This window comes from Macaca fascicularis, chromosome 17 (assembly GCF_037993035.2).
Source record: "Macaca fascicularis isolate 582-1 chromosome 17, T2T-MFA8v1.1".
In the NCBI taxonomy this organism is placed as follows: Eukaryota; Metazoa; Chordata; class Mammalia; order Primates; family Cercopithecidae; genus Macaca; species Macaca fascicularis.
The window spans coordinates 20,285,800-20,300,430 of record NC_088391.1 but is presented as its reverse complement, the minus strand read 5'-3'; the positions used below and the strand labels follow the sequence as shown (position 1 = coordinate 20,300,430).

The window sequence follows — 14,631 nt, the reverse complement described above, 5'->3', positions numbered from 1 at the left end:
GACCTAATGAATCAGAATAATATAGACATTCAAGTTTGAAAAGTACTAGGTAATCTTAATGTACTCTTGGAAGTTTAAGAACCACTGATCTAGCCCCAACGTATTCTTTTAAGCTTATCCCTTGATGTTGCTCTACATTTATTCATTCAACCAACACCTATTGGGTAGGGTATCAAGCATGGCTTTACATAGTCATGGAACTCGTTGTACAAAGTTGAAAAAGTATGATGTCCACGCTCCAGAGACACACTGGGATTAATGAATGAAGCGGCAAACTGCTGCGCGTGACCAGCCAGTGGCTCTCACCATCCACTTAGAATAAAGGGATCAATATTTTGGGCACACCCATAACCCATTCATGGTACATTAGCTAGGGAGCTCTCCCTTATGTGCTAGTATTTCTTAAGATTTCATTCTTGGCTCTCTTCCCACTGCACATGCTTCTTTGACAATCTCATCCACTTCTATTGGCTCAGTCAGTATATTATGTCTTGACTCTATCTAGCCCTAACAAAACCTAGTCACCAACTCCTGAACAGGACATGGCTGTCTGTGCTAGGCCTCTCCACGCCAAATCATTGACTCGACATTGTTTATTAAGGAAGGACCTGGGATACTACTGTCACTGTCCTTAACCTATAAACTTACTGCCTTCTTCACTTTCCATTTATGCTGTAACCCTCTGTAGTATTGCGTTTGCCTCATTACCCTGAAATCATTGTTACAGAGGTCACTAAGAGTAACCAATCTCTATATTGCCGAATTCCATGATCCTTCCATTCGTGGACCTCTCCAGCAATTGATAACCTTTTGTAACCCACATTTCCTTTAAACTCTCTATTGCCTTCAGTTTTGCCCAATCTGAAGTATCGTTCTGCTTCTGTAATATTTCCCCATTTTACCATGTGAATAATAATTTCCTAATGTTCCCCTTGGGTTGTTCCAGAAACTTTTTCAAAGATTGGAGTTCCCCCAAGTTTTATCGAAAGGTCACTGTTCTTATGTTCTGTTTTCACCTTATCCCTTTCCAATCTGTTCTGCCCAGTGCAATAGGAGCGTCAATTTAATTATGTCAGTCCTTCAGTGGTTCTTTCATCTCAGACGGAGTTGAGGCCCTGTGTGGTCTCACCTTTTCTTTATCTCACCAGCCTGATCATCAAGTTCTACTCTCCAAGACATCACATCGATTAGAATAAGGATGCTTTCAATTGCAAGAAACAAACAGAAAAACCCAACTCAAAATTATTAAATAATACAAAACAAAAAGTCTGCAGTTTAGAGGCTTCTGGGTTGGTTAATTCAGGAGCTCAGTGGTGACATTGAGGTACCAGGTTTCTCCATCCTTCTGCTTTCACTTTCCTTGGGATATTGGTTTGGTCTTCCAGGATGGCTCTTGCTAAAGGTAGCTGCAGTAGTTTATTCTGTATTTCTGTTTTTCAATAAGGAGACCTTTCCTGGAAGCCCTGAGCAGACATCTCACACATGGCTCATTGACTACATGAGTCATATACCCCTTCCTAAACCATACTGCTGGCCAGCCATGTGGGATTACCACAAATCACTTAGTCATGTGCTGGAGAATCAAAATTGGCGCTCCACAGCAAGGAAGAAGGGAAGAATGAGTATCCTACTGTTATGTATGTAAGTCCATCTTCCTACACATACACTAAAACATGCTCATGTTTATATGAAAAATGTATTTGTTTCCCAAAGAGAATCAGCCAGAGTGTCATCCGGATACTCTTATCCAGCTTCATGTCTAAGATCTCTGGTATGATATGCAGCCTTCTTTGTCAACTGGTGGCTGTGGCTCCCTGGTGTTGTCCTCAACAGCCACATCTGATATGAGCCCTGGGAAGAATGCTCTTATCTTAAGGCTGCTCCCCTTGCCCTTGCCCTTCCCCTTCCCCTTCCCCTTCCCCTTCCCCTTCCTTCTTTCTTTATTATTTTTTGAGACAGAGTTTTGCTCTGTTGCCCAGGCTGGAGTGCAGTGGCACCATCTCAGCCGACTGCAACCTCCACCTCCTAGGTTCAAGCAATTCTCCTGCCTTAGCCTCCCGAGTAGCTGAGAAGACAGGTGCACGCCACCACACCCGGCTAATTTTTGTATTTTTAGTAGGGACAGGGTTTCACCATATTGGCCAGGCTGGTCTCAAACTCCTAACCTCAGGTGATCCACCCACCTCAGCCTCCCAAGGTGCTGATTACAGGCTTGAGTCACTGCGCCGGGCCTTAGAGTACATTTCTTTCTTCCTTTTTTTTTTTTTTTTGAGATGGATCTCACTGTCGCCCAGGCTGGAGTGCAGTGGTGCGATCTCTGCTCACTGCAAGCTCCCCCTCCCGGGTTTACGCCATTCTCCTGCCTCAGCCTCCCGAGTAGCTGGGACTACAGGCACCTGCCACCGTGCCTGGCTAATTTTTTTGTATTTTTAGTAGAGATGGGATTTCACTGTGTTAGCCAGGATGGTCTTGATCTCCTGACCTCATGATCCGCCTGCCTCGGCCTCCCAAAGTGCTGGGATAACAGGTGTGAGCCACCGCGCCCGGCCCTTTCTTACTTTTTCTTTTCTTTTCTTTTCTTTTTTTAGACAGAGTCTCACTCCATCGCCCAGGCTGGAGTGCAATGGCATGATCTCAGCTCACTGCAGCCTCTGCCTCCTGGGTTCAAGTGATTCTCCCGGCTTAGCCTCCCAAGTAGCTGGATTACAGGTGCCTGCCACTACGGCCAGCTAATTTTTGTATTTTGAGTAGAGATGGGGTTTCACCATGTTGCCCAGGTTGGTCTCAAACTCCTGACCTCAGGTGATCCGCCCACCTCAGCCTCTCAAAATGCTGGGATTACAAGCATGAGCCATCGTGCCTGGCCCCTATTTGAATTTTACAATCAGTTTGTCAACTTCTAAAAGGCAAAAGCCTCTGGGATTTTTAGTTTTATTTTATTTCAGAGAAGGGGTCTTATTATATTGCCTAGGCTGATCTCAGACTCCTGGCCTCAAGCGAACTTCTGGCCTCCTGCCTCACCCCCCAGTAGCTGAGATTACAGGCATGACCATGCCCCACTTGGGATTTTGATTAGGATCATGTTGAGTCTATAGGTCAGTCTGGGAAGATCTCAACAATACTGGGTCTTTTTGACTAATGGAGGAGCTCTCCATTTTTCAGTCTTCTTTAATTTTCTTTTTGAGACGGAGTCTTCCTCCGACAACAGTCCAGGCTGGACTGCAGTGGTACGATCTCGGCTCACTGCCAGCTCCACTTCCCAGGTTCACGGCATCCTCCTGCCTCAGCCTCCCGGGTAGCTGGAATTACAGGCGCCCGCCACCACGCCCGGCTAATTTTTTTGTATTTTTTGTTTTTTTAGTAGAGACAGAGTTTCACCGTGTTAGCCAGGATAGTCTCGATCTCCTGACCTCAGGATCCTCCCTCCTTGGCCTCCCAAAGTGCTGGGATTACGGGCATGAGCCACCGCGCCCGGTCAATTTCTTTTCTTTCTTTCTTTCTTTTTTTTTTTTTCTTTTTTTGAGATGGAGTTTCACTCTTGTTGCCCAGGCTGGAGTGCAATGGAATGATCTTGGCTCACCGCAACCACTGCCTACCGGGTTCAAGTGATTCTCCTGCTTCAGCCTCCTGCATAGCTGGGATTACAGGCATGTGCCACCACGCCCGACTAATTTTGTATTTTTAGTAGAGACATGGTTTCTCCATGTTCGTCAGGCTGGTCTTGAACTTCCGACCTCAGATGATTCGCCCGTCTCGGCCTCCCAAGTCTTCTTTCATTCCTTTCAGCAATGATTTATAGTTTCCAGTGCACATGTCTTGCATACGTCTTGTCAGATTTACTTTTCAGTATTTAATATTTTTTATGTTACTGTAAATGTCATGGCTTTTTACATTTTAATTTTTGATTAGTGATTTTGCTTTAAATCTTTTTTCTATTTTATTAAAGTATAACTTTGTAAAGTGCACAAATCCATATATATAACTTTGTAAAGTGCACATATTCATAAACCTCTCTTTGGGAAAGCTTTATTGTGAAAAAGATACAAATAAGATATTCTTGTTAGATTCAGTTCGAAAGGAAATTATCAAGTGTAATACACTTACTTAAGGACGGCCTCAACATTAGATTGGGAAGATTTTCTCTTTCAAATGAATGAAAATAATCCCTCTCATAGATGTTAGGTAGATGTTAGGTAACAGTATAAGTGACTAAATATTTTCACTCTTCGAGTTGAAGACCAATTATCCTTCAAGAAATGTCCCCTAATCCAGCATGGTTATTCATCACCTTCTTTAAATTACCCAAGCGAAGTACATTGGCATATTTAGTTGTGTCATTTGCATATGAAAACATATTTCATCAATGACTTCTTAAGTATTTGTCTCTCCTTCCTCCCAAGGTTTCAATAAACGGATGCCAAGAATTTATGGAGAAAATTATAAAAGTTTACTAAAAGATATGAGAAACTGAATGAATGAAGCAAGCAATTGTATTCTTGGACAGGAAAAGGCAATACAAGGGAAAAATATCATTTCTCCCCAAACTAGTCTGCAAAATCAAAATAAAGTGAACAATTTTTTTTGTTGTTGTTGTTGCTGCTGTTGTTTTTTTAAAGAGAAAGAGGCTCGCACTGTTGCCCAGGCTGGAGTGCAGTGGCACGATCATAGCCTCAACCTCCTGGGCTCAAGCGATCCTCCTGCCTCAGCCTCCCAAATAGCTGAGGCACACGCCACTGTGCTTGGCTAATGCTTTCTATTTATTTTTTGTACAGACAAGTTCTCCCCATCTCGCCCAGGCTGGTCTTGAACTCCTGGGCTCAATTTTTCTGCTTGGCCTCCCAAAGTGCTGAGATTACAGGCATGAGCTACTGCACCCAGGCTGCACAAATCTTGTATATAACTTGATAAAATTTTATGTCTCAATACACTTCTGTGATTACCAGCCAGATCAAGATATGTAACATTTCCTGCATCCAAGAAGAAGGTTTCTTCATGCCCGTGCTCCCCACCCTCCCTGACAACCAGGAGATTCCCTTATGATTCCTCTCACTACAGTTTTTTATCTTCATATAAATGGAATGAATCATGATGTACTCTGGCCTCTTTACCTCAACTTATGTATATAAGATGCATCCATATTGTTGTGTATAGTAGTAGTACATTCTTATTCATTGCTATGTAATTTTTTTATCCAATTTGAGGACATTTAGATTATTTCCAGTTTTTGCTACTGTGGATAATGCTGCGATGAATATTCTTGTATATGATCATAAATACTCGGGTATATGCCCAGTGGTAGAATTATTGGGTAGTATGGTTTGTGTATAACTAGCTTTAGTAGATAGTGTCTGATATAGTTTGGGTATGTGTCCTCACCCAAACCTCATGTCAAATTATAATCCCCAATGTTGGAGGTTGGGCCTGATGGGAGGTAATTGGATCATGGGAGTGGGTTTCTTATGAATGATTAAGTACCATCCCCCTTAATACTGTCTTTGCAACAGTGAGTGAGTTCTTGGGAGATCTGGTTGTTTAAAAGTGTGTGGCACCTCCCCCCACCCTACTTGCTCTTGCTCCTGCCATGTAAGATACCGTCTCTACCTTTGCCTTCTGCTATGATTGGAAGCTTCCTGAGGCCTCCCCAAAAGCAGAAGCTGCTATGCTTCTTGTGCAGTCTGCAGAAGCATGAGCCAATTAAACATTTTTTCTTCATAAATTACCCAGTCTCAGGTATTTCTTTATAGCAATGCAAGAACAGACTAATACAGTGACACACAGTTTTCCAAAATGATTAACCAATTTAAACACTCACCAACAATGGGTGAAACATATAGTTGCTCCATATTCTTGTCAATGCTTGGTATTGGAAGTCCTTTTAATTTAAGTCATTCTGGTGGTAGTTTTGGAATCTTGTTATAATTTCAATGTCCATGATACAGCTATATATATATATACATATATATATATGTGTATATATATATATATTTTTTTTTGAGACAGAGTCTGACTCTGTTGCCCAGGTTGGAGTGCAGTGGTGCCATCTTGCTCACTGCAACTTCCGCCTCCCAGGTTAGAGCGATTTTGTGCCTCAGACTCCCTAGTAGCTGGGATTACAGGTGCTCACCACAGCTGCCCAGTTAATTTTTATGTTTTTAGTAGAGATGGGATTTTGTCATGTTGCCCAGGCTGGTCTCCAACTCCGGGCCTCAAGGGATCCACCTACCTCAACCTCCCAAAATGCTGGGATTACAGGCGTGAGCCACCGCGCCCGGCCATGACATAGCTATTAATATAGAACTTTTCACATTGGGCCTATAGGTCAATCTTGGAATTCGCCCTTTCAGAGACTATTCATATTTATATGCATATTGATGCATGGCAGGGGCTGGTATACACACCTTGGTGTATGGCTGAGCCATAACTGGAGCATACCTGAAAATAACCCTATTCTAAGTGTGTTTGGAGTCCTAGCCTAAGGAATCCAGGAGTAGCCAACACTAAGATTCACTCTTTATCTATGAGGGACATCCACACCCGTGCCCCATCTCTTGGAACACAGGCTGTACAGTGGATCAGGGCCCTTTGTTTTGGGTTAAATGGATGTTGCTAGAAGGAGGGTGCTAAGTGAAAATGCTGTATAGACTACATGCCTTTTTTATGAACAGTAGCAGTTCTCCTGGCCAGCCCACCACCACTGGACCACCCCTGTATGTAAGTCCTGAATAAACCTTATATCTCCTTCGCGGGCTCCGCCTCTCCTATAGTGCCATCGCAATTGGAATCAATGGGGATCCGGAAGGACAACTGGCCATTTAGATAACATGTGAAAATTAACCAATGTAATGGGTTACATTGTAACATTATTTAAAATATTATTTTTAAATTATTATATAACAGTAACATATTATTATTAAAAAATACATATGAACATTTCAATAAAGGCAGAAAAAGCACTTGATATTGAATGCTTTCCTCTTGATGTTATAACCAAGACAAGGAAGTCCATTATCACTATTTCTATTCAATAGCGGACATACTAGCCAGTAACAAACCTAAAAGGTATAAGGATAACAGAGAAGTTAAACCACCTTTATTCACAGATTCCAAGATTGTGATCACATAAATTCCAAAAGACTCTACACAGTATTACAAATAATAGGGGAACTTAGCAAGATGCTTGAATATAACATCAATATGTAAAAATCAATAGCGTTCCTGTAGTCTTACAACAAATGAGAATATTTTACAAATGCTATTTAACATCGCATTCAAAACACTACTCAAGAGGAAATCTAATGAAAGATATGTGTGATCTCTATACTGCAATCTATCCAAGCACAGCTGCATTAAAGTATAAATACGTGTACAATCTACAAAACATTGCCAGGAGAAATTAGAGGCCCTTAAATAAACGGCCTCTTAAATGAACTGAAGGACTTAATATTGTTAATATACTAGTTATCCCCAAACAGATCTATAGATCCAATGCAAGCCCAGTACAAATTCCAGCAGTTTTGTTTTTTTTAAAACTGACAAACTAATTCCAAAATTCACCTAGAAATACAATGGCCTTAGAATAAGCCAAAGCAATCTTGGGAGAATAAAGTCACAGGACTTCGAGACTTATTATAAAGCGACATTAATTAACACAGTTTGGTAGTGGTAGAAAGGTAGATAAAGACCACTCCCTCCAGCTCCCCAATCTGCCCCCATCCCTGGAACGCGCTAGCACCTTTCCCCATCCGCTCAGCATGGGTCAAAGGGCGCTGAGGGAGGGCCTGACCGACTGGAGTGGGAAACAAAGCGGCCCTGAGATCACTTCAGACCACCTTCCGCCCCTCAGTGCTTTCGGATAGAAAAGGTTTTCCTTCTTGATCTGGGAAACCCACTAAGAAGAAATCCTGAGCTGTGGAGTTATGAGGAAGGGAATGAATAGCACGCGGGCGCCGGGCGCGTCTCCCCGGAACCAGAAGGCTATTAGGTCAGAACGATTTCCAGCGAGTCCCAGCCCTTTTCCATTCCCAGCGCAATGATCGCGGGAATCCAGGCGCCATCCAGGCCCCTCTGTCCCCTGAAAAGACCGCGCAGCCGCCAGTGACATCACGGAGACGAAAGCCATGATAAAACCTAGGGAAAACGGAGCTTGAAGTAGCTTGTGTTATTATTATTATTATTATTATATTTTTGAAACGGGGTCTCGCTCTGTCGCCCAGGCAGGAGTGCAGTGGCACAATCTTGACCCACTGCAACCTCTGCTGCCCGGGTTCAAGGGATTCTCTTGCCTCAGCCTCCCGAATAGCTGGGATTACAGGCGCGTGCCACTACGCCCGGCTAGTTTTTATAGTTTTAGTAGACAGGGTTTCAGCATCTTGGCCAGGCTGGTCTTGAACTCCTGACCTCGTGATCCACCCGTCTCGGCCTCCCAAAGTGCTGGGATTATAGGCGTGAGCCACGACGCCCGGCCTGTAGCTTCTGTTATTAACGGACAAGCAAACGCCCCTGCCCGTACACTTTCCTGAAGGATAACGGTGTGTTACAAAAGTGCCTCTGAGCTACTACTCCTGGAGGCTCTGTCGGAGTGCCCGCGGGCGTGGGCGCGGAGGAAAAGAGGGAGAACCCGTAGGCCCAGGCCTCCGTAACCATAGCTGCGAGGGGGCGGGGACTGTGAGCGCGGGTCCCGGGCCGGGGTGCCGGCTGGGAGAACTCGGTCCTCCACTGACCCAGCCGGCCACGCGCCCGCGGGTCGCCTCCCCGTCCCGCTAGCAGCACGCTGCGTGGCTGCTCGTTGGCTACTTAGGACGGAAGCTCGGTTGGTGTTTCTGCCGAAGTTTCCCCCTTGGGCGGTGGCGGAGTTTCTGAGCGCGGTAGTAGCAGCTCCGGCGGCAGCAACAGTGACGACGAGGGATGGCGGCGGTTGCAGCAGGACCTGCAGCATCCCAGAGGTGCATGTTTTTCCTTCCCTTTGCTATTTATTTTATCCCCCTTTCCTTGGCCAGTGGGCTCTGCTGGAGTCGTTTTTCTGACAGATTTTTCCAGAGCTTCTCAGATGCTCTAATCGACCGGGACCCCCAGGCGGCGTTAGAGGTGAGAGAGCCTTTTCTGCTCCCTCCACTCCCGGCTGACCCGCCTCCTGCCAGCACAGCCTGATTGGCACCCAGGCTCTAGGGATGCTGCGTCTCAGCCCCAGTGTTGAGATTCTCTGTCTCCTTTCTCTGTCTCCCGGTAGCCGCGTTACCTCAGACTCCTCCTGTCTTGCCCTTTCCACTTCCAGACTCCTGCATTCCTGAAGCTTCTGAGAAAAACCTCCTCTATTTATTGGGAGCATGGTTGGCATCTGTAGTTGGGCTGAAAGGATTTTTTTTTTTTAATGGCGTTTATGACTAGAAGAGAAAAGTGGACTCTGGGCTCGATGAAAATTAATTTTTTCGTTTGATAATCATTGTTGCCATTCTTACATAAAAGTGTCGGTATGATGTCAGTCTACTGGAACAAAAACCTTCTCCCTCACGTCCCTGAAACTTTCTAGATGTCTTGTCATAGTTCTTTATTCACTCATTTGTTTATCAAAAAATTTTTAGGAGTTGCTGTGTGCAAAGGCGCTGATTGCTATGGGTTAGTCTTAGTTATATACTTAGCTAACCTAGAAATCACTTCTCGTAGGTGTGTAGTGAAGACAAACTATAAAGCTGTAAAGGAATGTAAAAGAGCAAGAGTTAATAAGAGTTAAAGAAGAGCCTAAACATAAATGATGCTGTGGGTCACATAATTTTAACAGGAGATCTTTTTTGGTTTTTGTTCTGTTTCTTTTTGCTTTAAAGCACAGAAAAAAAAGGAAACCCTGTTTTGTTGTTATGATCTAACATAAGTAAGGTTAACAATTTCAGGCAAGACAGCATCTTTTCTAGCTATGGCTTTTATAAGAAATGTGCCACAGGGTACTAGAGCCTCTGTTAAGGTGATAGTTGAGCAGAGACCTGAAGGAATAAGAGAATGAGCTTGGAAGCTCTGGGAAAGAACATTCCAGGCAGGACCAAGAGCCAGTGCAGAGACCCTGAAGTAGGAATGAAGTGGGTCTGTATATGGAGCAGCAAAAAGGCCCTTTTTGTTAGAGAGCCCATTTGATTAGGAGATAAGGTTGGACAGGAAACTAGGAGCCAGGTCCTGTAAGGCCTTTTAGGGTCCAGGTATGTTTTTCGAATCTAAATATATAGACCTTTAGACACCAGCAATAAGGCTTCTGGGATCAGTTTTGGGATAATGTTACAGGAAGCAGTGAGAATTTTTCTCCATAATTTTTTATATTAGATAGCTATTACTTTGAATTACATTTCTTAATTGTCATGTTAGGCCTAGTGCTTCCTTTGGAAATCCAGTTTATATAAAAGTTGCTTTTAGGCTGGGCGCAGTGGCCCATGTCTGTAAAATTAGCTGGGCCATGGTGGCAGGTGCCTGAAATCGCAGCTACTTGAGAGGCTGAGGCAGGAGAATCGCTTGAACCTGGGAAGCGGAGGTTGCAGTGAGCTGAGATCATGACACTGCACTCCAGCCTGGGTGACAGAGTGAGACTCTGTCTCAAAAAAAAAAAAAAAAAAGTTGCTTTTAAAGAATATTAATATAATGAACTTCATTGTCACTTTCCATCTTATTTTACTTATTATTATTATTTTTGAGACAGGGTCTCACTCTGTCACCCAGGCTGGAGTACAATGGCACAATCTCGGCTCACTGCAACCTCCACCTCCCAGGTTCAAGTGATTCTCCTGCCTCAGCCTCCCAAGTAGCTGGGATTACAGGCGCACACCACCACACCTGGCTAATTTTTGTACTTTTTAGTAGAGATGGAGTTTGGCCATGTTGGCCAGGCTGGTCTCAAACTCCTGATCTCAGCTGATCCGCCTGCCTCAGCCTCCCAAAGTGCTGGGATTACAGGTGTGACTGCACCTGGCTTCAAATTTTTTATTGAGGCATATATGATACGTGTAAATAACACAAATTTTAAGTTCTACAGTTTGATGAGTTTTTACCTATGTGTACACCACCCAGATCAAGATATAGAGCGTCTCCATTCATAAAGTTCCTTCATGCTCCTTCCCAGCCAGCAATTCTTCTTACTGTCCTGCTGACTCCTGTTTTCACCTCCATCACCATCAGTTCGTTTTGCTTGATATTGACTCATAAACAGAATCATATAGTAGGTGCTTTATTCAATGTAGGCAGTCTGTTTTTGCTTTAATCATTACATGAGTATACATCCATATTGTGTGAAGCAGTAGTTCTTTTGCATTGCTGTGTAGTATTCCGTTGCATAATTGTATAAATATATGTTGTATGAATGTAAGTATAGCACAGTTTATTCTGATTGGACATCTGGTTTATTTCTAGTTATTAGCTAGCATAAATAAAGCTTCTGTGAGTACTCTTGTGTGTATTCTGGTGAACACATGCATTTCTTTCTTTTGATTATATATACCTAGGAGTAGAATTGCATAGAATAGTCATGTGGATAGCACTAGTACCTTGGTTTTTAATGTGTGGCTCTTGGACCAGCAGTATCAGGATCACCTGGCAGTTCATCAGAAGTGCAAATTGTCATTGAAAATCCTTATGGGCCAGGTGTGGTGGCTCACGCCTGTAATCCCAGCACTTTGGGAGGCCGAGGCGGGTGGATCACCTGAGGTCAGAAGTTTAAGACCAGCCTGGCCAACATAATGAAACCCTGTCTCTATTAAAAATACAAAAAATTAGCTGGGCCCTGGTGGCAGGTGCCTGAAATCCCAGCTACTTGGGAGGCTGAGGCAGGAAAATTGCTTGAACCTGGGAGGTGGAGGTTGCAGTGAGCCGAGATCACACCATTGCACTCCAGCCTGGGTGAGAGAGTGAGATTTCGTTTTTTTTAAAAATGTCCTTATGACTCATGTAGTCCAGTACTTCTCACTCTTCCTTTTCACAGTGTACATAAGAAAGCAGACCTGGCTGAGTGTGGTGGCTCATGCCTGTAATCTTTTTTTTTTTTTTTTTTTTGAGACAGAGTCTCGCTTAGTCGCCCAGGCTGGAGTGCAATGGCGCGATCTCGGCTCACTGCAAGCTCCGCCTCCCGGGTTCACGCCATTCTCCTGCCTCAGCCTCCCGAGTAGCTGGGACTACAGGCGCCCGCCGCCTCGCCCGGCTAATTTTTTGCATTTTTAGTAGAGACGGGGTTTCACCGTGTTAGCCAGGATGGTCTCGATCTCCTGACCTCATGATCCGCCCGCCTCGGCCTCCCAAAGTGCTGGGATTACAGGCGTGAGCCACCGCGCCCGGCAACATGCCTGTAATCTTACCCCTTTGGGAGGCTGAGGTGGGAGGATCACATGAGACTAGGAGTTTGAGATCAGGAGTTCAAGACCAGCCTAGGCAACATAAAGATACCCCATTTCTTAAAAAGAAAACTGAGACCCAAGTAAATCCAAATGATCTGTCATAGAGACACACCAGTTACGGCAGAAGGGGGACCTCAGGACACAGGTTTCCCAAATTTTAGTCTAGTGCTATAGAACAGTGGTCCTCAAAGGTATGGGCTCCAGTTGAGCTGCAGCATCAACATATTAGAAATGCAAATTATTTATTTATTTATTTATTTGAGACAGAGTCTTGCTCTGTCACCCAGGCTGGAATGCAGTGGTGCAATCTCAGCTCACTGCAACCTCCACTTCCCAGGTTCAAGCAATTCTCCTGCGTCTGCTTCCCAATTAGCTGGGATTACAGGCATGTGTAACCACACCCAGCTGATTTTTATAGATTTAGTAGAGACGGGGTTTCACTGTGTTGGCCAGGCTGGTCTCAAACTCTTAGCCTCAAATGATCCACTACCCTCAGCCTCCCAAAGTGCTGGGATTACAGGTGTGAGCCACTGTGCCTGGCCCTAGAAATGCAAATTCTCAGGACCCACCACAGACCCCTAATCAGAAACCTTGGGTGTGGGGAGGATGATCATGATAAGAACCAGCTGTGTTAAGAAGAAATGTTCTTTTTAAACTGTGAGATGACCTCACAAAAATGAACAGATCAATGTAAATTATTAAATAATTGGTAGTGATAAGTAGGGCTGAAACCTTGATGATGAATGTGAGGGTATTTCTCCTGGATTTTCCCAAGGGCTGCTTTAACAGCCATTTGGGATTCAGGTCACTTGGTATCATGTGAGTTAAAATGTGTACATTTTATATAAGGTCATCCAATTAGGAATAAAGGGGAATTATTCTTATCACATATGCTGTTTCACATTTTTCATTCGTTCAACAAAGAATGAACATTAAGTGGTGAATGTTGTAGTGGAAATCAGGACTCTCAGGATGAAAAAACTTCAATAAGTGAGTTTTCAGTCTAGTGGAAAGACAAGTCAACAGATCATTAAAATATAAGGTAACTACTGTAATGGTGTTGTGTATAAAAGAGCATAGCAGAATAGAATCTGACTGAGGGAGTTAAAAAACTTTACAGAGGAGGTTGCAGAATTCAGTAGGGAGGGAAAACATGTGAATTTTGAGAATCGTTCAAGGCCCAGTGTGTGTGGTGGTGAAGAGTCCAGGCTCTGGAGTCAGAGACTCTTGGGTCAAAATTCTGGTTTCATGATAACTGTGTAACTTTGGTAAGGTTCCTGTCATCACTCCGGAGCAGACTTCTCATCTGCCAAATGGGAACAAATAGGACCTACTTGAAAGGGTTATTATGAGGATAAGTGAGGTACCCTGTATTGTATGCTTAGTACAGTGCCAGGCACATGGCAAAGACTACATAACTGTTCTGTTTTGGGAATAATACAAGTTGTTAGTAGTATTAGAACATAAAATGTGAGGCGGCAAGTGCCAGGAGATAAAGGCTAAACAAGTGGAGAGAGGCCAGGCCATCAAAGGCATTAAAGCTCAGCAGATGGTTTTCATTTTATCATATGATCATGGAGATCTGTGAAGAATTTGGAGGAAAGAAATGAAATTTTCTGAATTACAAAACCTACTTTAAAAGCAGAGTAGATAATGAATTGGAGGAGTCACAAGGGATAGTGGATCGCAGGAAGATGGTGGTGCAGACCCGGTCAAAGATGAATATCTGCATGTAGGGCAGTGATTGAGGGCATGGAGGGGAGTTGTTTTATGTAAAATGCACTGGACTTGATGATTGGAATATAAGGGATGACTCCTGAGTTTCTGGCTGGCGGAATGTAGTAGGAATTGGTGCCTTTCACTTAAATGGCACCTAGGATGATAGCACTTAAAGACTGCATTCAGCATGAGGGAATAGGTTTGAAGACAGGAAGTAGTTTTAGATTTTGAATATTTGTCTTTGAATTGCCTCTGGGACATTTCGGGTGAAGTCTAGAGAAAACAATGCTGATATTGCACGGGAGCACTGTTTAGGCTCTCAAGATAGACTTGAGTCATCAGGGTGATTCAAGACATATGTGAAGCCCCGACACCACTTAGAGAGTCAAAGAATGTTTCTAAAGGGGAGGAAGTCTAAGTACTGAGCCCAAGGAAAACATCAGATTTTTAATTTTTATTTATTTTTTATTTTTTTATTTTTTGAGACAGAGTTTTGCTCTTGTCACTCAGGCTGAAATGCAATGGCACAGTCTCGGCTCACTGCAACCTCTGC

At 43.7% G+C, this 14,631-nt stretch overlaps 1 long non-coding RNA gene across 1 annotated transcript; it reads left to right on the top strand.

Moving 5' to 3' along the window:
* Positions 1-1,504: 1,504 nt before the first annotated feature.
* LOC123569799 (uncharacterized) lies at positions 1,505-4,586 on the top strand. The gene is made up of 2 exons (XR_006693591.3): positions 1,505-1,641; positions 4,401-4,586. It is a non-coding gene; the product is annotated as an uncharacterized lncRNA (long non-coding RNA).
* Positions 4,587-14,631: the final 10,045 nt, after the last annotated feature.